This window comes from Salvelinus namaycush, chromosome 25 (assembly GCF_016432855.1).
Source record: "Salvelinus namaycush isolate Seneca chromosome 25, SaNama_1.0, whole genome shotgun sequence".
Taxonomy (NCBI): Eukaryota; Metazoa; Chordata; class Actinopteri; order Salmoniformes; family Salmonidae; genus Salvelinus; species Salvelinus namaycush.
The window spans coordinates 4,479,359-4,506,826 of record NC_052331.1 but is presented as its reverse complement, the minus strand read 5'-3'; the positions used below and the strand labels follow the sequence as shown (position 1 = coordinate 4,506,826).

At 42.5% G+C, this 27,468-nt stretch overlaps 1 protein-coding gene across 1 annotated transcript in view; it reads left to right on the top strand.

The window, feature by feature from the left end:
* Positions 1–27,468, top strand: part of LOC120020550 (sodium/potassium-transporting ATPase subunit beta-1-interacting protein 4-like) — a gene marked incomplete at its 5' end in the record, with an annotated part of 68,825 nt that overhangs the window by 19,227 nt on the left and 22,130 nt on the right. The window lies entirely within an intron of this gene.

Here is a 27,468-nt window from a genome sequence, read left to right as displayed (position 1 = left end):
ACACACATCAAATAAAATCAAATGCTATTGGTTGCACACACATATTTATCAGATGTTATTGCGGTTGTAGCGATACGCTTGTGTTCCTAGCTCCAACATTGCAGTCAAATCTAACAATTCACAACAATAAACACAGATCTAAAAGTAAAAGAATGAAAATAAGAAATATATAAATACTAGGACGAGCAATCTATGTATGTATGTATGTATGTATAGGTGGATATACACACACAAGGTACCAGTCAAAAGTTTGGACACACCAACTCATTCCATGGTTTTTCTTTATTTTTTACTATTTTCTACATTGTAGAATAGTAGTGAAGACATCAAAACTATGAAATTACACATATGGGATGATGTAGTAAACAAAAAAGTGTTCAACAAATCAAAATATATTTTATATTTGATTCTTCAAAGTAGCCACCCTTTACCTTTATGACAGCTTTGCACACTCTTGGCATTCTCTCAACCAGCTTCATGAGGTAGTCACCTGGAATGCATTTCAATTAACAGGTGTGCCTTGTTAAAAGTGAATTTGTGGAATTTCTTTCCTTCTTAATGTGTTTGAGCCAATCAGTTGTGTTGTGACAAGGTAGGGGTGGTATACAGAAGATAGCCCTATTTGGTAAAGACCAAGTCCATATTGTGGCAAGAACAGCTCAAATAAGCAAAGAGAAATGACAGTCCGTCATTACTTTAACCTGTCTAGGACTGGAACCCCGTTCCGCTAGCGGAGCCCCTCGCCAACAGCCAATGAAATTGCAGTGCGCCAAATTCAATCAACAGAAATCTCATAATTCAATTTTCTCAAACATACAAGTATTAGACACCATTTTAAAGATAAAATTCTCGTTAATCCAACCACAGTGTCCGATTTCAAAAAAGCTTTTCGGCGAAAGCAGAACATATCATTATGTTAGGTCAGTAACTAGTCACAGAAAGCAAACAGCGATTTTCCAACCAAAGAGAGGAGTCACAAAAAGCAGAAATATTGTCAATTAATTGGCAGGGGCACTAGAACAGTCTGACTTGGTGGTGACCTAACATAATTGTTTGTGGAGCTTTCGCTGTAAAGCATTTTTGAAATCAGACACTGTGGCTGGATTAATGAGAATTGTATCTTTAAAATGGTGCCTAATACTTGTATGTTTGAGAAATTTGATTTATGAGATTTCTGTTGATTTGTATTTGGCGCCCTGCAATTTTATTGGCTGTTGGCGAGGGGTTCGAGGTTCCGCTAGACAGGTTAATCAGGGACATGTTGGACTTGTCGAGAGGTTCTAATGTGAACTTTGGACTGGTCTCTTTAGATCAAGAGAAGGCTTGATAGAGTGGACCATGAGTATCTATATAATGTGATGTCTGTGTTTTGGTATGCTGAAGCGTCATGTATGGTCAAGGTGGGAGGGGGACTCAGTAGGCCAGTCTGGGGGAGGCAGGGCATTAGACAAGGATGCCCTCTATCGGGGTAGCTATATACACTTGCCATTGAGCTTTTATTGGGCCTCCTACGCAGGAGACTGCAGGGAGTGTGCTGGACAGGCATGGGTGTGTTGACAGGCATAGCAGTGTCGGCGTATGCAGATGACGTGTCTGTGATGGTCAGGGATGGGCAGGATATGCAGGCACTAGAGACTAGTCTGAATAATACGAGGGAGCTTCGTCAGCTAAGGTGAACTGGGGCAAGAGCAAAGTTCTGTTATGTGGAGCATGGAGGTATAGGCCACTCCCTCTGCTTCCAGGGGGTTTGCAGTGGGGTTGTGAAGGGCTTAACATTTTGGGCGTATACCTGGGCTCGAGGAGGTGAGTCAGGAAGAACTGGGAGGGGCCGACCTGCAACACAAGCTGGTGGATTTTTTCTGTTTGGGCCATCACTGGCTGAGAGCGGCGGTGTTGTACATGTCTGTAAACGAAGGAGGACAGGGCGTGGTGGAACTGGAGAGCAGGGTGGCTGCATTCTTATTTAAGGCGGAAGCAGAGACTGCTTGACCATACTAATGTCGGCTGGAGGAAACCAGCATGCGCGCTGCTGAGGAAAGCTGATGAATAAGGCTTGGACCGGCAGCTATTCCTCATGAAGCTGGAGGGGCTGAGTACAGCAGGTCTCTGATTTCTACTCTGTGGTGCTGAGGGTCTGGCAGCTACTAAGGCCCACACAAGAAGGTGGTGTGGAGCCTGGGCTGTGGGAGCAGCCTATCTTCCACAACCCAGCCATCTATTTGAGATCGGTTCAGTTGGCCACCCTGCAGAGGCGACTGATGGCAGCGGGTTTACTAAGTCTGGGTGACCTGTGACCGCTGGGAGTTGAGGGGTGGAAAACCCCAGAACCCCCACAAACATCTCTTAGGCTGCTGGAGAGATTCCTGGATGAGATCCAGGAGGCACCGTCTGAGTTGGTAAGATAGATGGAGTAAAGATGGTTTAGAGGTTTAGAGTAATAGTGCTGCAAAAAAATTGGTCAAATTGATTTAAGTTTGCCTGCATTAAAGTCCCCAGCCACTAGGAGCGCCGCTTCTGAATGAGTATTTTCTTGTTTGCTTATGGCCTCATAGAGTTGGTTGCGTGCGATCTTAGTGCCAGCATCGGTCTGTGGTGGTAAATAGACAGCTACAAATAATATAGATGAGAACTCTCTTGGTAGATAGTGTGGTCTACAGCTTATCATAAGGTACTCTACCTCAGGTGAGCAATACCTCAAGACTTCTTTAATATTAGACATTGGGCACCAGCTGTTATTGACAAAAGGACACACACCCCCACCCCTCGTCTTACCAGATGTAGCTTCTGTGTCCTGCCGGTGCATGGAAAATCCCGCCAGCTCTATATTATTCGTGTCGTCATTCAGCCATCCATTAAAATGGATAAAAACGTCTTGAGACAATATGTGTGGGCATAGGCATAGGAAAAAGCTTCTTCCAGTTTGAGGTGAGTAATCGCTGTTCTGATGTCCAGAAGCTCTTTTCGGTCATAAGAGACGGTAGCAGCAATATTATAAGTACAAAATAAGTTACAAACGATGCAAAAAAACAAACAAAATAGCACGGTTGGTTAGGAGCATGTAGAACATCAGCCATCCTCTTCGGCGCCATCTTAACTGTTGAATAACTGTAGGCTATAGCAGCCTATAGGTCGGTAAATGGTGGTTTCTTCCCTGTCTTCTCACTCCCTGGCGGTGGTGTGTATGATGAATAACTGGAGGCGTGTGTATGGAGGCCAGTCGGTCAGAGGCTTTACCGTTTTGAATGGGCCAAATAAATCGGATGTAACAAGAACAGCCGGAGACAGAGAACTCTAACAGCCCCCTCTTAAGAAGTGGAACCCAGAATGATATGTGACCGCTTGGTCAAATCGCTTAAAGTAACCCTCAAATCAAATCAAATTTTATTTGTCACGTACACATGGTTAGCAGATGTTAATGCGAGTGTAGCGAAATGCTTGTGCTTCTAGTTCCGACAATGCAGTAATAACCAACAAGTAATCTAACCTAACAATTCCACAACTACTACCTTATACACACAAGTGTAAAGGGATAAAGAATATGTACATAAAGATATATGGATGAGTGATGGTACAGAACGGCATAGGCAAGATGCAGTAGATGGTATAGAGTACAGTATATACATATGAGATGAGTAATGTAGGGTATGTAAACATAAAGTGGCATAGTTTAAAGTGGCTAGTGATACATGTATTACATAAAGATGGCAAGATGCAGTAGATGATATAGAGTACAGTATATACATATACATATGAGATGAGTAATGTAGGGTATGTAAACATTATATTAAGTGGCATTGTTTAAAGTGGCTAGTGATACAATTTTACATAATTTCCATCAATTCCCATTATTAAAGTGGCTGGAGTTGAGTCAGTATGTTGGCAGCGGCCGCTAAATGTTAGTGGTGGCTGTTGAACAGTCTGATGGCCTTGAGATAGAAGCTGTTTTTCAGTCTCTCGGTCCCTGCTTTGATGCACCTGTACTGACCTCGCCTTCTGGATGATAGCGGGGTGAACAGGCAGTGGCTCGGGTGGTTGTTGTCCTTGATGATCTTTATGACCTTCCTGTGACATCGGGTGGTGTAGGTGTCCTGGAGGGCAGGTAGTTTGCCCCCGGTGATGCGTTGTGCAGACCTCACTACCCTCTGGAGAGCCTTACGGTTGTGGGCGGAGCAGTTGCCGTACCAGGCGGTGATACAGCCCGACAGGATGCTCTCGATTGTGCATCTGTAGAAGTTTGTGAGTGCTTTTGGTGACAAGCCAAATTTCTTCAGCCTCCTGAGGTTGAAGAGGCGCTGCTGCGCCTTCTTCACAACGCTGTCTGTCTGGGTGGACCAATTCAGTTTGTCCGTGATGTGTACACCGAGGAACTTAAAACTTTCCACCTTCACTACTGTCCCGTCGATGTGGATAGGGGGGGTGCTCCCTCTGCTGTTTCCTGAAGTCCACAATCATCTCCTTTGTTTTGTTGACGTTGAGTGTGAGGTTATTTTCTTGACACCACACTCCGAGGGCCCTCACCTCCTCCCTGTAGGCCGTCTCGTCATTGTTGGTAATCAAGCCTACCACTGTAGTGTCGTCCGCAAACTTGATTGAGTTGGAGGCGTGCATGGCCACGCAGTCGTGGGTGAACAGGGAGTACAGGAGAGGGCTCAGAATGCACCCTTGTGGGGCCCCAGTGTTGAGGATCAGCGGGGTGGAGATGTTGTTACCTACCCTCACCACCTGGGGGCGGCCCGTCAGGAAGTCCAGGACCCAGTTGCATAGGGCGGGGTCGAGACCCAGGGATTGGGTCTCATCAAGATCTGTTGCCTATTCCTAATAGTCCTACTCATTATGTATTATTATTATTACAAATAGAAAATTATGACTTCTCACAATGGTGCTTGATTAGTGAAGTTAGATCAAAGCTGAATCAATGTTTCGCAAGAGCACATAAGGATGTATTAGTATTTTACAAAACAGCACGGAATATAATAGCATATAAGTCTACTGAGCAAACAGGCCTCTCATATTTTACATCAAAAACACCTCAGTCATTTCTTATCTGAAGCTGAATAGTAAGAAAAAATCCTCATGCGTCCAAAACACACCTAGTAGGATATATGCTTTGAATAATGCAAAATAAGCCTACAAGAAAGGCTAATACAATAGTTTGTTAATGCTTTTATTCGCTCGCAAAACAGTAATTCAAGAAGATCTTAATGCATATTCCAATTAAACTGATTGAGATCAAATGATTGACATGCAGTATGGACATTTCACCGGTAAAACATGAAGAATTATCATTCATGACTGACAGTGATAATGGCCTATTTAGAAATGAGGTATGCCTATGCCTAACTCGGTGTTTGAGGGTATTAAAATGGATACAAACGTCTTGAGATGGTATATGTAGGCAGAGGTTGCAAATGGAGGATGCATTTTATGCATAGGCCTATTCTACATTGATATTCAATAGCCTACACCTGTCAGTACAAACTCATGACAACTGTTTTATATATTTTTTTATGTGTGCTCGCTCACCTAAAAAAAAATAGCACCACACACACAGCATTTGCCCTCCACCACGGGTGTAGGATCAGATTACCCTCAATCTCCCAATCCTAACCATAACTACTAGGTGGGTGACTCCATATGAGTGATTAGGGGTAACTGCTACTTTCTCCTCCCACAAAAGCTAATTGGAAAATAAATCCGTGTAGAGCCCTGCGATGGTGTTCTGAGATGACGTACTGTTCCTCACCTCAGGCTAGAACCAGATGAAGACGGCTCAGACAGTGATGTCTAACCCTTTGCACTGGGAGGCAAATGAAAACAACTTTCCGTGAATGGAACTGAATGAAACATTTGAAAATGTTGACCACAACAGAAGCCTACTCTTCCGGCTTTCTTTTATGACCGAAACTCTGTCTAATCCTTCTTTATCTCATGCTGGACCCCAGGCCCTTACTCTACCATTCACCACACAAATTCTCTCGCACTATGTACTGAGATGGTATTGTCCTCCTGGCATCACAACACTGTCGGAACAGCTCTCTCTCTCCTATGTTATTGAAGAGAGGGAAGTGAGGGATAGTGGCCCTTTGTCTATGTGTGGACTGTACAAGGTCACCCTGGGAAGCCAATTAAATATTTAGGCTGGGAGCAGAATGGATTATTACGATGAGAAATGAGAGTTCTGTCCAATACTGGGGGCAGTTAGTGCTGTTGTCTCAGTTATATTTGGCTTGCTGAGTGGCGCAGCGGTCTAAGGCACTGCATCTCAGTGCAAGAGGTGTCACTACAGTCCCTGGTTTGATTCCAGGCTGTATCACTTCCGGCTGTGATTGGGAGTCCCACAGGGCGGCGAACAATTGGCCCGGCGTTGTCTGGGTTTGGCCGGGGTAGGCCGTTGTTGTAAATAAGAATTTGTTCTTAACTGACTTGCCTTGTTAAATAAAGGTTCAATCAAAAATGAATCTACATATGTATATATTCTTCATGTTTGATGTGACTGGGGGAGGTGGAGGATATAGGCTACTGGTATAGGTGTATACTGTGTGCTCTCTCTCTGGGATTCTTATAGATGATCAGTAAATCCAATCTCGACTGATTTTCCTGTCATTGCCAGTCTCTTTCTCTCCTCGCTGTTGTCCTCCCGCTGTCTCCATACATCATCTGTTACATAAAACATGGATATGAGAAGGTGACTCTCCTCCAAAGATGGGAGAGAAAATGTCAGGGTAGGTAGGAGATATAGAAGGAGGGTAGAATAAATGGAGAGAGAGAAAAGAGGGACAAAAATGTCATTCTCTGGAATGTGAGGGATCATGTAGAATAGGGTAGGACTTTGGGTGTGTGTACTACTGATGTGCGGGTTGAATCACAGTAGCAGTGCATGGATAAAATCACTGGGGAAGCAAAGCTTGTTTGCTCTATAACCTGTTAGTTCATATGCCTTGCGACCGTGATATACAGTACATATACAATAGTCGGAAGTTTACATACACTCGTTTTTCAACCACTCCACAAATTTCTTGTTAACGAACTATAGTTTTGGCAAGTGGGTTAGGACATCTACTTTGTGCATGACACAAGTCATTTTTCCAACAATTGTTTACAGACAGATTATTTCAATTATTACTCACTGTATCACAATTCCAGTGAGTCAGAAGTTTACATACACTAAGTTGACTGTGCCTTGAAACAGCTTGGACAATTCCAGAAAATTATGTCATGGCTTTAGAAGCTTCTGATAGGCTAATTGACATAATTTGAGTCAATTGGAGGTGTACCTGTGGATGTATTTCAAGGCCTACCTTCAAACTCAGTGCCTCTTTGCTTGACATCATGGGAAAATCTAAAGAAATCAGCCAAGACCTCAGAAAAAACATTGTAGACCTCCACAAGTCTGGTTCATCCTTGGGAGCAATTTCCAAACGCCTGAAGGTACCATATTCATCTGTACAAACAATAGTATGCAAGTATAAACACCATGGGAACACGCAGCCGTCATACCGCTCATGAAGGAGATGCATTCTGTCTCCTAGAGATGAACGTACTTTGGTGTGAAAACAGCAAAGGAACTTGTGAAGATGATGGAGGAAACAGGTAGAAAGGTATCTATATCCACAGTAAAACGAGTCCAATATCGACATAACCTGAAAGGCCGCTCAGCAAGGAAGAAGCCTCTGCTCCAAAACCACCATAAAAAGAGCCAGACTACGGTTTGGAACTGCACATGGGGACAAAGTTAGTATTTTTTGGAGAAATGTCCTGTCGTCTGATGAAACGAAAATAGAACTGTTTGGCCATTATCACCTTTGTTATGTTTGGAGAAAAAGGGGGAGGCTTGCAAGCCGAAGAACACCATCCCAACCGTGAAGCACTGGGGGGGCAGCATCATGTTGTGGGGGTGCTTTTCTGCAGGAGGGACTGGTGCACTTCACAAAATAGATGGCATCATGAGGGAGGAAAATTAGGTGGATATATTGAAGCAACATCTCAAGACATTAGTGAGGAATCTAAAGATTGGTTGCAAATGGGTCTTCCAAATGGAAAATGACCCCAAGCATACTTCCAAAGTTGTGGCAAAATGGCTTAAGGATAACAAAGTCAAGGTATATGGAGTGGCCATCACAAAGTCCTGACCTCAATTCTATAGAAAATGTGTGGGCAGAACTGAAAAAGCGTGTGTGAGCGAGGAGGCCTACAAACCTGACTCAGTTACACCAGCTCTGTCAGGAGGATTGGGCCAAAATTCACCCAACTTATTGTGGGAAAGTTGTGGAAGGCTACCCGAAACATTTGACCCAAGTTAAACAATTTAAAGGCAATGCTACCAAATACTAATTAATTGTATGGAAACTTCTGACCCACTGGGAATGTGATGAAAGAAATAAAAGCTGAAATAAATCATTCTCTCTACTATTATTCTGACATTTCACATTGTTAAAATAAAGTGGTGATCCTAACTGACCTAAGACAGGGATTTCTTTACTAGGATTAAATGTCAGGAATTGTGAAAAGCTGAGTTTAAATGTATTTGGCTAAGGTGTGTGTAAACTTCCGACTTCAATTGTATAGGCCAAAGCCAGAGACAACACGAAGACACAGTGGCAGAGTAAATTCAACCACACCTTTGTTTCATCACAAAACGGGAGAGCAACCTCTGTCATTTGAAGTCCACAAAGACAATGACCCAAAGGACACAGCCAAGACAATGCAGGAGTGGCTTCAAGACAAGTCTCTGAATGTCCTTGAGTGGCCCAGCCAGAGCCTGGACTTGAACCTGATCGAACATCTCTGGAGAAACCTGAAAATAGCTGTGCTCAACCTACCACTATTTTCAATGGCTATCACTTTTATTATAAGGCCAAGTCCTCCCAGATTGCAGTTCCTAGGGCTTCCACTAGATGTCAACAGTCTTTAGAAAGAGTTTCAGGCTGGTTTTTGGAAAGATTTGCCAGATATTGTAGTTTTTCTAGGTGGCTCCCATTTTGACTGTAGTGTTTCCAAGCGCGTGGAAGAGAGCGCGTTCTTTGGTATTTTTCTCCGGTAAAGACAATAACGATTCTCAGTCTTCAATTTTATTGTTTATTTACATATTAGGGTACCTAAGGTTTGATTATAAACATTGTTTGACTTGTTTGGAAAAGTTTATTAGTAACGTTTGGGATTCATTTTGTATGCATTTTGATGGAGGGAAACTGGGTGGATTATTGACTGAAGCGCGCCAGCTAAACTGAGTTTTTATGGATATAAAGAAGGACATTATCAAACAAAAGTACCCTTTGTGATGTAACTGGGACCTTTTGGAGTGCCAACAGAAGAAGATCATCAAAGGTAAGGCATTTTTTATATCACTATTTCTGACTTTCGTGTCGCACCTGCCTGGTTGAAATGTTTTTCATGTGTTTGTACGCGGGGCGCTGTCCTCAGATAATCGCATGGTATTCTTTCACCGTAAAGCCTTTTTGAAATCTGACACAGCGGTTGGATTAACAAGAAGTTAAGCTTTATTTTGATGTATTACACTTGTGATTTTATGAAAGTTAAATAATTATAATTCTGTAGTTTGAATTTCGCAATCTGCAATTTCACCGGATGTTGGCCAGGTGGGAAGCTCCTGTTCCACCTGCCCATTAGAAGTTAAATACATTTTATCTACCGCACATTACGCATTACAGAAAAACATAAATGCCCATAGATGTAGCTATTCTCTCTTGGGTAAATAAATGAAACAAGTTCCAGTAGCCTAATCTTTTTGAGTGTGTACTGTATTGTTTTATACTGTATTATATGGACTGGAATTACGCACCTTGTTCAAATCATGAAGCAGGGAGAGAATATGTGATGCTGGTGCAGGAAAGTTAAAATTATAGGCAAGCACATTTTATTTTTGAAATATAATAGGGCCTATTTTACATTTGTACAATTAGTTGGCTGAAACATATGTACCTTTCATAATATTTCCCCTAATGTTATTAGCCTGCCTCCTTTATCTCTTGTTGCTTCATTCCTTCCTCGTTTTCAACAGTTACATTAAATACGTTTTGTTGTCCTTCTCTTCATCACTGTAATGACACGCTTGAATAATATCGGACTAGAATAAGACGCAGACGGCTTTCACTTCTCTTCACGAAGATTGAATGGTTATGTGTCTGAACAAATAAATAATATTGCCTACATCCATTGCGCGTTCGCTCGTCTTTCAAACTACCCGTGCGTTCTATTAGCTGCTGTATTTAACATTCAGCAAACAAGAGCTCAAGCATCCCCCTTCGAATAATCTATTAATATAAGAAATGGATCAAAAAAAATCCAGCAAGCTCTTCTAGTCTTAGCTTTTCCTGGGCCTCCAAGAGCTAAGGAGCATTTTTGAAGGAGAGGCCAGCAGAGCGCAGGTGCGTATTACGCAAGAGACAAAGGCTATACATGTAAGTTATTAGAGTATTATGCATAACCCATTATTCATTAGCTATATATAAGGCTAATACTGCATTGAATTTATTACCTGAAAGAGGTAGACTAGGACATACAGTACCAGTCAAAAGTTTGGACACACCTACTCATTCAAGGGTTTTGCATTATTTTTACTATTTTCTACATTGTAGATTAATAGTGAAGACATCAAAACCATGAAATGACACATGGAATCATCTAGTAACCAAAAAAGTGTTAAACAAATCAAAATATATTTTACGTTTTACATTCTTCAAAGTAGCCACTCTTTGCCTTGATGACAGCTTTGCACACTCTTGGCATTCTCTCTTCCTGGAATGCATTTAAATTATCAGGTGTGCCTGTTTAAAAGTTAATTTGTGGAATTTATTTCCTTAATGCATTTGAGCCAATCAGTTGTCTTGTGACAAGGTAGGGTTGGTATACAGAAGATAGCCCTATTTTGTAAAAGACCAAGTCCATATTAAATAAGCAAAGAGAAACGACGGTCCATAATTACTTATCCTGTCTGGCCGAGGCGTTCCGCTAGCGGAACTCCTCCCACATTCCACTGAAAAGGCAGAGCGCGAAATTCAAAAAATAAGAAATATTTAACTTTCACACATTAACAAGTCCAATACAGCAAATGAAAGACACACATCTTGTGAATCCAGTCAACATGTCCGATTTTTTAAATGTTTTACAGCGAAAACAGCACGTATATTTATGTTAGCTCACCACCAAATACAAAGAAGGACAGACATTTTTCACAGCACAGGTAGCATGCACAAAGCCAACCTAACTAACCAAGAACCAACCAAACTAACCAAGAAACAACTTCATCAGATGACAGTCTTATAACATGTTACACAATAAATCTATGTTTTGTTCGAAAAATTTGCATATTTGAGGTATAAATCAGTTGTACATTGCAGCTACCATCACAGCTACCGTCAAAAATAGCACCGAAGCAGCCAGAGTAATTATAGAGACCAACGTGGAATACCTAAATACTCATCATAAAACATTTCTGAAAAATGCATCGTGTACAGCAAATGAAAGACAAGCATCTTGTGAATCCAGCCAATATTTCAGATTTTTTAAGTGTTTTACAGCGAAAACACAATATAGCATTATATTAGCTTACTACAATAGCCTACCACACTTCCGCATTCATTCATCAAGGCACGTTAGCGATAGCAATAGGCACGTTAGCGTTAGCGAATAAACCAGCAAAAGATATTAATTTTCACTAACCTTCATAAACCTTCCTCAGATGACAGTCCTATAACATCAGGTTATACATACACTTATGTTTTGTTCGAAAATGTGCATATTTAGAGCTGAAATCAGTGGTTATCCATTATGCTAACGTAGCTTCTTTTTCCCAGAATGTGCGGATATTTCTATTAGACTCTCACCTATTCTGACCAAATAGCTATTCATAAACATTACAAAAAAATACATGTTGTATAGGAAATGATAGTAACACTAGTTCTTAATGCAATCGCAGTGTTAGAATTCTAAAAATATCTTCATTACGACATCCACCTTACGTTATAGCGAGAGAGTGCCCAAAATCTGGGCGCAAAACTACTAGTATACAGTTTGACAGATATATGAAATAGCATCACAAAATGGGTCCTACTTTTGGTGATCTTCCATCAGAATGTTGGACAAGGGGTCCTTTGTCCAGAACAGTCGTTGTTTGGATTTAGAACATTGTTTTTCCCTCTTGAATTAGCAAGCACACTGGCCAAGTGGCTCGAAGCTCTCCTTTCTGAACAAAGGCACACAACGCAACACGCCTAACGTCCCGAATAAATTTCAAAAATCTAATAAAACTATATTGAAAAAACATACTTTACGATGATATGGTCACATGTATCAAATAAAATCAAAGCCGGAGATAGTAATCGCCTATAACGACAGCTATTCAGATGGCAAATCCAGGACCAACTTCGCGCCTTCCTGAAAACATAAAATGGGTGACACGTCATTCCAAGAGGACGTATTCCATCTCAGACCAAGATAATCACTCCATTTCTTCTCTCACTGCATCTTGACATCCTGGGGAAGGTGTATGACGTGCATGTATACTAATAGCTATCATGCCCATTTATAGGCAGGCCCTTGAACAGAGCATCATTTTCAGACTTTCCACTTCCTGGTCAGAAAGTGTGCTGCCAAATGAGTTCTGTTTTACTCACAGACAAAATTCAAACGGTTTTAGAAACTAGAGAGTGTTTTCTATCCAATAGTAATAATAATATGCATATTGTACGAGCAAGAATAGAGTACGAGGCTGTTTAAATTGGGCACGATTTTCCCCCAAAGTGTAAATAGCGCCCTCTATCCTCAACAGGTTAAAGACATGAGGGTCAGTCAATCCGGAAAATCTCAACGATTTTCAAGTGTAGTTGCAAAAACCATTCATCGCTATGATGAAACTGGCTCTCATGAGGACCGCCACAGGAAAGGAAGACCCAGAGTTACCTCTGCTGCAGAGGATACGTTCAGTAGAGTTACCAGCCTCAGAAATTGCAGCCCAAATAAATGCTTCAGAGTTCAAGTAACAGACACATCTCAACATCAACTGTTCAGAGGAGACTGTGTGAATCAGGCCATCTTGGACGAATTGCTGTAAAGAAACCACTACTAAAGGACACCAATAATAAGAAGAGACTTGCTTGGGCCAAGAAACACGAGCAATGGACATTAGACCGGTGGAAATTTGTTCTGTGGTCTGATGAGTCCAAATTGGAGATTTTTGGTTCCAACCGCCGTGTCTTTGTGAGACGCAGAGTAGGTGATCTCCGCATGTGTGGTTCCCACCGTGAAGCATGGAGTAGGTGTGATGGTGTGAATTTATTTAGAATTCAAGGCATGGCCACCACAGCATTCTGCAGCAATACGCCATTCCATCTGGTTTGCGCTATCATTTGTTTTTCAACAGGACAATGGCCCAACACACCTCCAGGCTGTGTAAGGGCTATTTGACCAAGAAGGAGAGTGATGAGATGGTTTGGGATGAGCTGGACTGCAGCGTGAAGGAAAAGCAGCCAGAAAGTGCTCAGCATATGTGGGAACTCCTTCAAGACTGTTGGAAAATACATTCCAGGTGAAGATGGGTGAGAGAAATGCCAAGAGTGTGCAAAGCTGTCGTCAAGGCAAAGGGTGGCTACTTATGAAGAATCTAAAATATATTTTAATGTATTTAACACTTTTTTGGTTGCTACATGATTCCATATGTGTTATTTCATAGTTTTGATTTCTTGACTATTATTATACAATGTAGAAAATAGTAAAAAAAATTAAGAAAAATCATTGAATGAGTAGGTGTGTCCAAACCTTTGACTGGCACTTTTGACAGGTTTTAAAAGTCCCAGCCAGTCAGTCTGGCTGGGCCACTCAAGGACATTCAGACACTTGTCCCAAAGTCACTCCTGCGTTGTCTTGGGTGTGTGCTTAGGGTCGTTGTCCTTTTGGAAGGTGAACGTTCGCCCCAGTCTGAGGTCCTGAGCGCTCTGGAGCAGGTTTTCATCAATGATCTCTCGGTACAGTCGTGGCCAAAAGTTTTGAAAATGACACAAATATACATTTTCACAAAGTCTGCTGCCTCAGTTTGTACGATGGCAATTTGCATATACTCCAGAATGTTATGAAGAGTGATCAGATGAATTGGAATTAATTGTAAAGTCCCTTTTTGCCATGCAAATTAACTGAATCCCCCAAAAACATTTCCACTGCATTTCAGCCCTGCCACAAAAGAACCAGCTGACATGTCAGTGATTCTCTCGTTAACACAGGTGTGAGTGTTGACGAGGCTGGAGATCACTGTCATGCTGATTGAGTTTGAATAACAGACTGGTAGCTTCAAAAGGAGGGTGGTGCTTGGAATCATTGTTCTTCCTCTGTCAACAATGTTTACCTGCATGAAACACGTGCCGTCATCATTGCTTTGCACAAAAAGGGCTTCACAGGCAAGGATATTGCTGCCAGTAAGATTGCACCTAAATCAACCATTTATCAGATCATCATGAACTTCAAGGAAAGCGGTTCAATTGTTGTTAAGGAGGCTTCAGGGCACCCAAGAAAGTCCAGCAAGCGCCAGGACCGTCTCCTAAAGTTGATTCAGCTGCGGGATCGGGGCACCACCAGTACAGAGCTTGCTCAGGAATGTCAGCAGGCAGGTGTGAGTGCATCTGCACGCACAGTGAGGCGATGACTTTTGGAGGATGGCCTGGTTTCAAGAAGGGCAGCAAAGAAGCCACTTCTCTCCAGGAAAAACATCAGGGACAAAGTGATATTCTGCAAAAGGTACAGGGATTGGACTGCTGAAGACTGGGGTAAAGTCATTTTCTCTGAATCCCCTTTCCGATTGATTGGGGCATCCGGAAAAAAGCTTGTCCGGAGAAGACGAGGTCAGCGCTACCATCAGTCCTGTGTCATGCCAACCGTAAAGCATCCTGAAACCATTCACGTGTGGGGTTGCTTTTCAGCCAAGGGAGTGTGCTCACTCACAATTTTGCCTAAGAACACAGCCATGAATAAAGAATGGTACCAACACATCCTCCGAGAGCAACTTCTCCCAACCATCCAGGAACAGTTTGGTGACGAACAATGCCTTTTACAGCATGATGGAGTACCTTTCCATAAGGCAAAAGTGATAACTAAGTGGCTCGGGGAACAAAACATCAATATGTTGGGTCCATGGCCAGGAAACTCCCCAGACCTTAATCCCATTGTGAACTTGTGGTCAATCCTCAAGAGGCGGGTGGACAAACAAAAACCACAAATTCTGACAAACTCCAAGCATTGATTATGCAAGAATGGGCTGCCATCAGTCAGGATGTGACCCAGAAATTAATTGACAGCATGCCAGGGCGGATTGCAGAGGTCTTGAAAAAGAAGGGTCAACTCTGCAAATATTGACTCTTTGCATCAACTTCATGTAATTGTCAAAAAGCCTTTGACACTTATGAAATGCTTGTAATTATACTTCAGTATTCCATAGTAACATCTGACAAAAAATATCTAAAGACACTGAAACAGCAAATTTTGTGGAAATTAATATTTGTATCATTCTCAAAACTTTTGGCCACGACTGTACTTTGCTCCATTCATCTTTTCCTCAATCCTGACTAGTCTCCCAGTCCCTGCCACTGAAAAACATCCCCACAGCATGATGAAGCCACCACCATGTTTCACCATAGAGATGGTGCCAAGTTTCCTCAATACGTGACGCTTGGCATTTAGGCCCAGGAGTTCATTCCTGGTTTCATCAAACCAGAAAGTCTTGTTTCTCATGGTCGGAGAGTCTTCAGGTAACTTTTGTCAAACTCCAAGCGGGCTGTCGTGCCTTTTTCTGAGGAGTGGCTTCTGTCTGGCCACTCTACCATAAAGGCCTGATTGTTGGAATGCTGCAGAGATTGTTGTCCTTCTGGAAGGTTCTCCCATCTCCACAGAGGAACTGTGGAGCTCTGTCGGGTTCTTGGTCACCTCCCTGACCAAAGCCCTTCTCCCCCTATTGCTCAGTTTGGCCGGGACGGCCAGCTCTAGGGAGAGTCTTGGTGTTTCCAAACTTCTTCCATTTAAAACCTTTACTGCTCAGGCGTTCCGCCAGCGGAACTCCTCCCACATTCCACTGAAAAGGCAGAGCGCGAAATTCAAAATATATTTTTTAGAAATATTTAACTTTCACACATTAACAAGTCCAATACAGCAAATGAAAGGTACACATCTTGTGAATCCAGCCAACATGTCCGATTTTTAAAATGTTTTACAGCGAAAACAGCACGTATATTTATGTTAGCTCACCACCAAATACAAAAAAGGACAGACATTTTTCACAGCACAGGTAGCATGCACAAAGCCAACCTAACTAACCAAGAACCAACCAACCAAACTAACCAACAAACAACTTCATCAGATGACAGTCTTATAACATGTTATTCAATAAATCTATGTTTTGTTCGAAAAATGTGCATATTTCAGGTATAAATCATAGTTTACATTGCAGCTACAATCAGAAATTGCACCGAAGCAGCCAGAATAATTACAGACACCAACGTCAAATACCTAAATACTCATCATAAAACATTTCTGAAAAATACATAGTGTACAGCAAATGAAAGACAAGCATCTTGTGAATCCAGCAAATATTTCCGATTTCTTAAGTGTTTTACAGAGAAAACACAATATAGCGTTATATTAGCTTACCACAATAGCCAGAAACACAAGCCATTTCCCAGCAGTAAAAGTTAGCGATCGTGACACACCAGCAAAAGATATATAATTTTTGACTAACCTTGATAAGGTTCATCAGATGACAGTCCTATAACATCAGGTTATACATACACTTATGTTTTGTTCGAAAATGTGCATATTTAGAGCTGAAATCAGTGGTTATACATTGTGCTAACGTAGCTACTTTTTCCCACAACGTCCCAATTTTTTTCTGACACACATATTCTGACCAAATAGCTATTCATAAACATAACTAAAAAATACATGTTGTATAGGAAATGATAGATACACTAGTTCTTAATGCAATCGCCGTGTTAGAATTCTAAAAATAACTTCATTACCACATAAGGCTTACGTTATGACGACCGAGTGCCCAAAACCTGGGCGCAAAACTAATAGTACACAGTTCAACAGATATATGAAATAACATCATAAAATGGGTCCTACTTTTGCTGATCTTCCATCAGAATGTTGTACAAGGTGTCCTTTGTCAAGAACAATCGTTGTTTGGATTTAGAACGTCCATTTTCCCTCTTGAATTAGCAAGCGCACTAGCGAAGTGGCGCGAAGCTCTCCTTTCTGAACAAAGGCACACAACGCAACACACCTAACGTCCCGAATAAATTTCAAAAATCTAATAAAACTATATTGAAAAAACATACTTTACGATGATATTGTCACATGTATCAAATAAAATCAAAGCCGGAGATAGTAGTCGCCTATAACGAAAGCTATTCAGAAGGCAAATCCAGGTCCAACCTCGCGCCTTCCTGAAAACAGGAAATGGGTGACACGTCATTCCAAGAGGACGTATTCCATCTCAGACCAAGATAAACACTCCATTTCTTCTCTCACTGCATCTTGACATCCAGGGGAAGGTGTATGACGTGCATGTATACTAATAGGTATCATGCCCATTTATAGGCAGGACCCAGAAGAGAGCATCGATTTCAGATTTTCCACTTCCTGGTCAGGAAGTTTGTGCCAAATGAGTTCTGTTTTACTCACAGATATAGTTGAAACGGTTTTAGAAACTAGAGAGTGTTTTCTATCCAATAGTAATAATAATATGCATATTGTACGAGCAAGAATTGAGTACGAGGCCGTTTAAATTGGGCACGTTTTTCCCCCAAAGTGAAAACAGCGCCCTCTGTCCTCATCAGGTTAAGAATGATGGAGGCCACTGCGTTCTTGTGGACCTTCAATGCTGCAGAAAGTTAATTGTACCCTTCCCCAGATCTGTGCCTCGACACAATCCTGTCTCGGAGCGCTACGGACAATTCCTTTGACCTCATGGCTTGGTTTTTGCTTTGACGTGCACTGTCAACTGTGGGACCTTATATAGAGACAGGTGTGTGCCTTTCCAAATCATGTCCAATCAATTGAATTTACTACAGGTGGACTCCAATCAAGTTGTAGAAACATCTCAAGGATGATCAATGGAAACAGGATGCACCTGCACTCAATTTCGAGTCTCAAAGCAAAGTGTCTGAATACTTATGGAAATAAGGTATTTCTGTTTTTTATTTGTAATAAATTAGCTAAATATTCTAAAAACCTGTTTTCGCTTTGTCATTATAGGAGTATTGTGTGTAGATTGCTGAGGATTTTATTTTGTTTAATCAATTTTAGAATAAGGCTGTAACGTAACAAAATGTGTAAAAAGTCAAGGGGTCTGAATATTTTCCGAAAGCACTGTACATATCAACACAATAAAAAATATTTTGCATATTCAAAGTGGTAGGCATGTTGTGTAAATCAAATGATACAAACCCCCCCAAAAAATGATTTGAATTCCAGGTTGTAAGGCAACAAAATAGGAAAAATGCCAAGGGGGGTGAATACTTTCGCAAGGCTCTGGTCTGTCCAAGAAGTGAATGTTCTCTGCTATCCACTTTATGTTTTAATAATTTTTTGGGGTGTAGGGGAGTGTCACACAAGCGTTTATGGAGGCTTGGGTAAAATATATTTTACTTAATTAAGGGCGGGCCATCCATTTCCATTTCAGAGAGATCCAATCTTCTCTAGGTATCCCTCATTATAAATAATGTACAGTCCCTTATCACATACAGTATAGTCGGGAAGTTGCAGATGGGTTATTAGCAATTGCGGGCAATTGCAGGTGAACAAACAGCTGACTCACGCACCACTAGTGTGTACGTGTCATTTTTATAAAGCCTCTATAAATGTATGAGATTGTGGTGGGCTTTCACCTTGGCCGTGTGGGACTGATGCGCAACAGGGGAATACTGGATTAGTCTGTTTCAGTTTACACCAGCTAGAAACACCCCATCTCCTACGTGTTCAGAATACACCACCAGGAAGCTGTCTCACACTCCCTCCCTCTCACAATTTATACACACAGCTGCCCATGCAGACACACACACACACACACACACACACACACACACACACACACACACACACACACACACACACACACACACACACACACACACACACACACACACACACAACCACCCACACACACACAGGAAATATTAAACTAGTATAACCCTAGTTTGCTGCCCTTTGGCCATGCTGAGCTGTGTGCACGTTATGCCTTTCTCTGCATTCCCACTGGAACAATGCTGTGTAGGTTGGTGTTTCAAGAGATGGAAACCTTCTCTCCTCCCCTGTGTGGCTGAGTGATGAATGGTTGTCACTGGATGATTGAGGGGTCCCCACAAGAGGCCCACTATAGAGTGACCCCTATGATTACTGCTCTAGGCTGTGTTTGTGTGTGTGTGTACGTGAGTGGGTGGGTGCGCATGCGTGAGGCCCTTAACTGGGATGCCTGCAGAAAAATGCCAGCGGTACGACGAAGTGATATAGCGAGAGAAGCTGTTGGGAGTCAGTGTGACAGCTGCTGTGTATCTGTCTGGAGGCCCGTGACTGCATCGTACACTGAGACACTTAGTCTGGGAAGTCGGATGGCAGCTATTCTGAAGGAATGTGTTACGTGTGTGTGCAATTCTGTGTGTTATGGGTGCTGTGTGTGTTATAAGCCACTTGTGTTCGGTGTGTGTTGCATGGGTTTGTTTTATGTAGAAGATACAGTCGTATAAAAGAAGCTTTCAACCACTCATGAAACACGAGTGTGAAACACTAGCTACTGTTCTTATTCTATCGAGTTATGCTTGTTACACCGCTATGAAGCACTAATACACTGTGGATAAAGCATGCTGCATTAAAACCAGCATTAAAGGTCAGTATGAACCAGTATGAAAACTTGTACATCCGCTTAGTCTGGCTGGCTAGAGAGAGAAAAAAATAGAGAGGGGGCAAGGGGCAAGGAGGAGAGAAGGGAGGGGGAGATTGGAGGGAAAAGGAGGAGAGATAATTTTGTCCGTAGCTGGCAATGACTGGGGTAGATGGGCATTGGAGAGTCAGTGACAGGCTATAAGGAGCATAATAAAAAACATGGCATATTAAACCACAGAGTCTCCACAGCTTTAACTGTTAATCTGTTTTAGGTGAAACTGGGGATTTTTCCTCAGATTCATTTCACCCCAAAATAGAATCAGTTAAACAACGGAGAGACTGGGGGTGGTTGTGAGTGAGAGAGTGAGAGAGTGAGAGATTGAGAGAATGAGAGTGTGAGAGTGTGAGCAGCTGCTGCCTATGTGGGGAAAAAGGACTACATTAAAGATGCACTATGCAGAAATCACTCCGCCATTTCCTGGTTGCTAAAAATCTAATAGCTAGCCTGATTTCAGTTTATGTGACAAGACAAAAAAGTATAGTGTAAAGAATCATACCATCTAAACCACTGTGAAATAGTGTATGCAATGTAAACAGAACTGTCTACTTTCTTGGGGACCTGATTGTTTTCATCAAGCTGTCTGCTCAAGAGGAAGCTTCTCACTGTAACCAGGGCCTGTAATCTGGTTCAGGTTATTAATCAACCTACCAGGGTGCTTACAAACACTAAAGGAACAAAATCATCCACGTGTATAGTTCTAAAGCTGTATCCGTACCCATTGGATGCAGTGATAACAATATAGGGGCTATATCCAGGAAAGCCAAAGTAGTGTATAAGAGATTATACAAAAGATTTAGCTATGACTCTTATGTGGAAGATGTTAAAAATATTTGATCGTCTGATGTGATTAATAAGGAGCATCCAGACGCTGCACTTGATGAATTTATGAAATTGCTCCTTCCAATGATTGATAAACATGCACCTGTTAAGAAACTGACTGTTAGAACTCTGTTAAGGCTCCATGGGTTGATGAGGAATTGAAAAACTGTATGGTTGAAAGTAATGAGGCAAAGGGAGTGGCTAAGTCTGGCTGCACATCTGGCTGGCTGTCACGTTCCTGACCTGTTTTCTGTTAGTTTTGTATGTGTTAGTTGGTCAGGACGTGAGTTTGGGTGGGCAGTCTATGTTTTCTGTTTCTATGTTGGTTTAATGGGTACCTGATATGGTTCTCAATTAGAGGCAGGTGGTTTTCATCTCCTCTGATTGAGAATCATATTAAGGTAGGTGTTTTCACATTGATTGTGGTGGGTGGTTGTTTCCTGTGTCAGTGTTTGTTGCACCATACGGGACTGTATCGTTTGTTCGTTTTGTTTGTAGTCAGTACTTGTTCGTTCGTTCTTCGTTACGTGTAAGTTCGTAGTCCAGGTCTGTCTACTTCGTTTGTTGTTTTGTTTCCATTCAAGTGTTCGTCGTGTTTTCGGTTTTGTTTAAATAAATAATATGTCGAACTACAACGCTGCATTTTGGTTCAATCCCTGCTCCTCCTCTTCGGATGAAGAGGAAGAGGAACGCCGTTACACTGGCTGAGAAATGATGTGACTAAACTCAACAAAAAGAAGAAGAAACTGTATTATATACTCAAGATCAATGATATTAAGAATGATGGAAAAATCTAATGGCTTATTCATCACAAAACCATTTGATGTTGCCAAATATTTTACCTTATTGGCAAAGTGGCAAACTTAGGCAGGAAATGCCAACAATGAACAATCAGACATTTTATTCATGCTTAAAAAAAACAGATAATGAATGAAAAGCAATGCAAGTTTTAATTTTGTAAAGTTAGTGTGGGAGAGGTGGAAGAATTATTGTTATCGATCAATAATAACAAACCTCCTGGCATTGACAACTTAGATGGAAAGCTACTGAGGATGGTAGCTGACTCTATAGCCACTCCTATCTGTCATATCTTTAATCTGAGCCTAGAGGAAAGTCTTTGTCCTCAGGCCTGGAGGGAAGCCAAAGTCGTTCCGCTAACAGCAGACCTATCAGCTTGCTGCCATCTTTTAGCAAACTGTTGAAAAAAATATAATGCTATTTCCCTGTAAACAAATTATCAACAGACTTTCAGCATGCTTGTAAAGAAGGGCACTCAACAAGTACTGCACTGACACAAATGACCGATGATTGGTTGAGAGAAATTGATAATAATAAGATTGTGGGGTGCACCCGAGTGGCGCAGCGGTCTAAGGCACTGCATCGCAGTGTTGCGGCGTCACTGCAGCCTGGGGTTTGATACCAGGCTGTGTCATTACCGGCCATGACCGGGAGTCCCACAAGGCGGCGCACAATTGGCCCAGTGTCACCCGGGTTAGGGGAGGATTTGGCCGTGGGGGCTTTACTTGGCTCATCAAGCTCTAGCGACTCCTTGTGGCGGGCCGGGCGCCTGCATGCTGACTTTGGTCGTCAGTTGAACAGTGTTTCCTCCAACACATTGGTGCAGCTTGCTTCCGGGTTAAGTGGGCAGGTGTTAAGAATTGTGGCTTGGCGGGTCATGTTTCGGAGGACGCATGGCTCAACCTTCGCCTCTCCCGAGCCCGTTGGGGAGTTGCAGCGATGAGACAAGATCTTAATCACGAAATTGGGGCGAAAAAGGGGGTAAAAATTACACACTATTTCTTGGAGAAAAGAAGAAGATTGTGGGAGCTGTACTGTTAGACATCATTTACATTACATTTAAGTCATTTAGCAGACGCTCTTATCCAGAGCGACTTACAAATTGGAAAGTTCATACATATTCATATTCATATTCATCAAAGGCTGCATCAGTGCAGCCTTTGATATTATTGACCATAACCTGTTGTTGAAAACGTATGTGTTATGTATTTTCAACCTCTGCCTTATCGTGGATTCAGAGCTATCTATCTATAGAACTCAGAGGGTTTTCTTTAATGGAAACCTTTCTAATGTCAAACATGTAATGTGTGGTGTACCGCAGGGCAGGTCTCTAGGCCCTCTACTCTTTTCTATTTTTACCAATGACCTGCCACTGGCATTAAACAAAGCATGTGTGTCCATGTATGCTGATGATACAATACTCGCCAGCAACCACAGCTAATGAAGTCACTGAAGCCCTAAACAAAGAGTTGCAGTCTGTTTTGGAATGGGTGGCCAGTAATAAACTGGTCCTGAACATCTCTAAAAGTAAGAGCATTGTATTTCTAGTTCTAGACCTGGTGTGGCTGTTGAACAAGTTGAGGAAATGATTTGATGTAACCTTAGATTGTAAACTGTCATGGTCAAAACATATAGATTGAGTGGTTGTAAATATAGGTCTGTCCGTAGTAAAGAGATGCTCTGTTTTTTTTTGCTTCTACAGGCTCTAGTTTTATCTTATATTGATTATTGTTCTGTCATATGGTCAAGTTCTGCAAAGAAACACCTAGTTAATCTGCAGCTGGCCAAGAAACAGAGCAGCACATCTTTCTCTTCATTGTAATCAGAGGGCTAATATTAATATTATTTATCACATTTCAGGAGAAGACCCAGATGCAGACAGTGTCGAAGTAACAAAAGTGTATTACTAGATCAGGGGGCAGGCAAAACGACAGGTCAAGGGCAGACAGAGGTCAGTAATCCAGATCAGAGTCCATAAAGTATGGAACGGCAGGCAGTCTCGGAGTCAGGGCAGGCAGATGTCAATAATCCAGGGTGATGTGACAAGGTACAGAACAACAGGCAGGGTCAGGGCAGGCAGAATGGTCAAAACTGAGAAAACAGGAACTAGAATAAGACGTGAGCAAGGGGAAACAGCTGGTAGGCTTGAAAAACAAAATGAACTGGCAACAGACAGAGAACACAGGTATAAATACACTGGGGATAATAGAGAAGATGGGCGACACCTGGAAGGGGTGTAGAGACAAGTACAAAGACAGGTGAAACAGATCAGAGTGTGACACTTTGCATGCCAGTCTCTCTTGGTTAAGAGTTGAGGAAAGGCTGACTGCGTCACTTCTTGTTTTATAAGAAACATAGTGTTGGAAATTCCAAGTTGTTTGCATAGTCAACTTACACACAGCACTGGCAAACACACTTACCCCACCAGACATGCCACCAGGGGTCGTTTTGCAGTCCCCAGATCCAGAACAAATTCAAGGAAACGTACAGTATTATACAGAGACATGAGTGCATGGAACTCCCTTCCATCTTATATAACGCAAGTGAACAGCAAACCTGGTTTCAAAAAACAAATAAAGCAACACCTCACGGCTCAGCGCCTCTCCCCCATGTGACCTACTTGTTGTGTGTATGTACTGACTTGTATGTGCTACTGATAGATGTGCACACACACACACACACACACACACACACACACACACACACACACACACACACACACACACACACTACATGTTGATGTTTTGAAATATATGTCAATTGTAATTTTTTGTCTGTGAGGTATTTTTCGTTATGTGTTGGACCACAGTAAGACTAGCTGCTGCCATTATCATTGGCTAATGGGGACCCTAATAAATCAAATCATTTCCATAACCAAAATATTGTATTTTCAGCTGTTTGAAGCTGGCATACAAAACCAAAAGTAAAAAATGTAAAAATGAAACTTAAGACTGGGAAGCATAGAAATAGTGCACATAGAACAGATATACAGCTTCTTAGACTTGCTTCCAATGAGAATGACAGATCTATAACACAGATTTCTATATGAATTTGATCAGGTCGCCCAAAAAGTTACATATTGCAGCTTTAAGGGAAAAACAGCCGACCTCGATGTATTTATTATTTTTCTTTATAGCGTGCTGCGTGGTTAGAACTCTCTGTGAGTGCATGCATGTGTGCATTGTCTGAGTTTATGTTGAATTTGTTTAGTGTGATTAATGACAGGCAGAATATGATATGATGAGATAGGGGCAGCAGGGACTACATGCACCTGTTCTTTTCCTGTTCATCACTCCAGTCACACACACACACACACACACACACACACACACACACACACACACACACACACACACACACACACACACACACACACACACACACACACACACACACACACACACACACACACACACACAGAGAGAGAGAGGTGATCTCATTTTCATACTCAGTGGGGAAGCTGTTTACTCATCGTCAAGTAGACAGTGCCAGGCTCAAAGTATTCATTCACAGAGCCTCTGTTGGAGACAGACAGGTCGAGTCGTGAATGAGGTGAGCCCCTCTACTCCCTATAAGGTGCCACTCACCCATCTACTGGTCATTCTCAAGCATGCTTCTCTTCCTTGCGCTCCTGCGAGCAGCGAGTATTTCTAATTCTCGTTTCGATGTGTCACTATAGGATATGGCCAACTCCCGTATCGCAGACATGCTCTCCGAAGCCAGGGTAGTTTGTCCCAAAAGCATCGCCCCTCAGAGGCTCCAACACTAAAGAAGTATGCACCAACGAAGGTGCAGTGACATCCAGCTGATAAAGACCTCATAAACGTATGAGTGGTGGCCCAACATGCCATGAAGCAAATCTCCTGTAAGGAGATTCCTTAGAACAGTGCCCAAGAGGTAGCCATGCCTCTGGTGGAACAAGCCCTTCCGGACTGTAACCCTTGCTATTATATTTTCCAGTACAATAGCCTCCACTATCCCAAGGGATAGCCGTTAATGAGGTATGGGACCTCATTAGAGGCAACTCCCTTTGCAGGGAGTTGCCCCCAAAAAATGCAGAGGTTGTCGCTCCATTACTCTCGTTTCATCCAAGCAAATGCGCAAGATGCATACTGGACACAAACGTTGGAGACGCTCTTCCGTAAACGTGGAACCACAAGCTCTAGGTTGCGACAACACAGTTGCCGCTCACTAAAGGCATAAAGGCGGGGTTTGGGTAACGAGATACCTAGGAAGACCCCAGGGCATACTGAAGACACGAACGGCGGCCCTACAGCGTGTGCAGCCCACTCACTCGCGTTGCAGGCGTAGTGCAGATGGTAAAGCGGTTTAGAAGAAGTATTACATCTTCAACCTGTCCAGCGGCTCAAGATGCTGCCGAGAGGAAGCCTCAAGCACAGTAGACAGGTCCCAGTGATGGGACTAAAGGCTTGGAGACTGGACGTAAGCTACGTGCACCCGTCATCTACGACATAAGAGCTTGTTTCCCCTACTGTGTAAGTGCCAAGGCCTGTATGACAGGTCGAGATAGCAGCTAAACGGGCCTTGCAGTGGAGATCTTCCCTCTGGCCAAAAAAGGTCCTGCAAATGAAGCGTTGAAACCTTGGATACAATGCATTTAAGGAATGGTCTGTGTAGGTCACAGCACTTCTCAAAAATCGCATTGTTTTTCCAAACACTGAGCGTGCAGAAGGGGCATGGGTCAATGATCTTGAGTGGCAAGCTTGTCGCATTCATATGTATCCTCCCACGGGTCATGCCTAGAGGGCCATGGCTACTGGGTGAGGGTGGTGAATCTTTTTTAAAATGTTTTCTCTAAATAAGCTTTGTTGTACAATTAAATGTCAATACACTGCATTTCTCCTGATTCCTGCTTACAAGAAAAAATTTAAGCAGTTGTAAAAAAGTGGTAAGATGAAGCAGATGCTAAGCTACAGGACTGTTTTGCTAGCACAGACTGGAATATGTTCCGGGATTCCTCCAATGGCTTTGAGGAGTACACCACATCTGTCATTGGCTTCATCAATAAGTGCATCGATGACGTCGTCCCCACAGTGATGGTACGTACATACCCTATCCAGAAGCCATGGATAACAGGCAGCATCCACACTGAGCTAAAGGCTAGAGTTGCCGCTTTCAAGGAGCGGGACTCTAACTCTAGCTTATAAGAAATCCCGCTATGCCCTCCTGACGAACCATCAAACAGGCAAAGCATCAAAACAGGACTAAGATCGAGTCATACTACACTGGCTCTGACGCTCGTCGGATGTGGCAGTGCTCGCAAATCATTACAGACTACAAATGGAAGCACAGCCGAGAGCTGCCCAGTGACACGAGCCTACCAGACGAGCTAAACTACTTCTATGCTCGCTTCGAGGCAAGTAACCCTGAAACATGCATGAGAGCACCAGCTGTACCGGATGACTGTGTGATCACGCTCTCCGCAGCTAATGTGAGTAAGACCTTTAGACAGGTCAACATTCACAATGCCGCAGGGCCAGACGGATTACAACCTCTCCCTGTCCGAGTCTGTAATACCAACATGTTTCAAGCAGACCACCATAGTCCCTGTGCCCAAGAACACTAAGGTAACCTGCCTAAATGACTAACGACCGTAGCACTCACATCTGTAGCCATGAAGTGCTTTGAAAGGCTGGTCATGGCTCACATCAACACCATCATCCCAGAAACCCTAGACACACCCTAGAAACCCTAGACAACAAATCCACAGATGATGCATTCTCTATTGCACTCCACACTGCCTTTTCCCACCTGGAGAAAAGGAACACCTATGTGAGAATGCTATTCATTGACTACAGCTCAGCGTTCAACACCATAGTGCCCACAAAGCTCATCACTAAGCTAAGGACTCTGGGACTAAACACCTCCCTCTACAACTGGATCATGGACTTCCT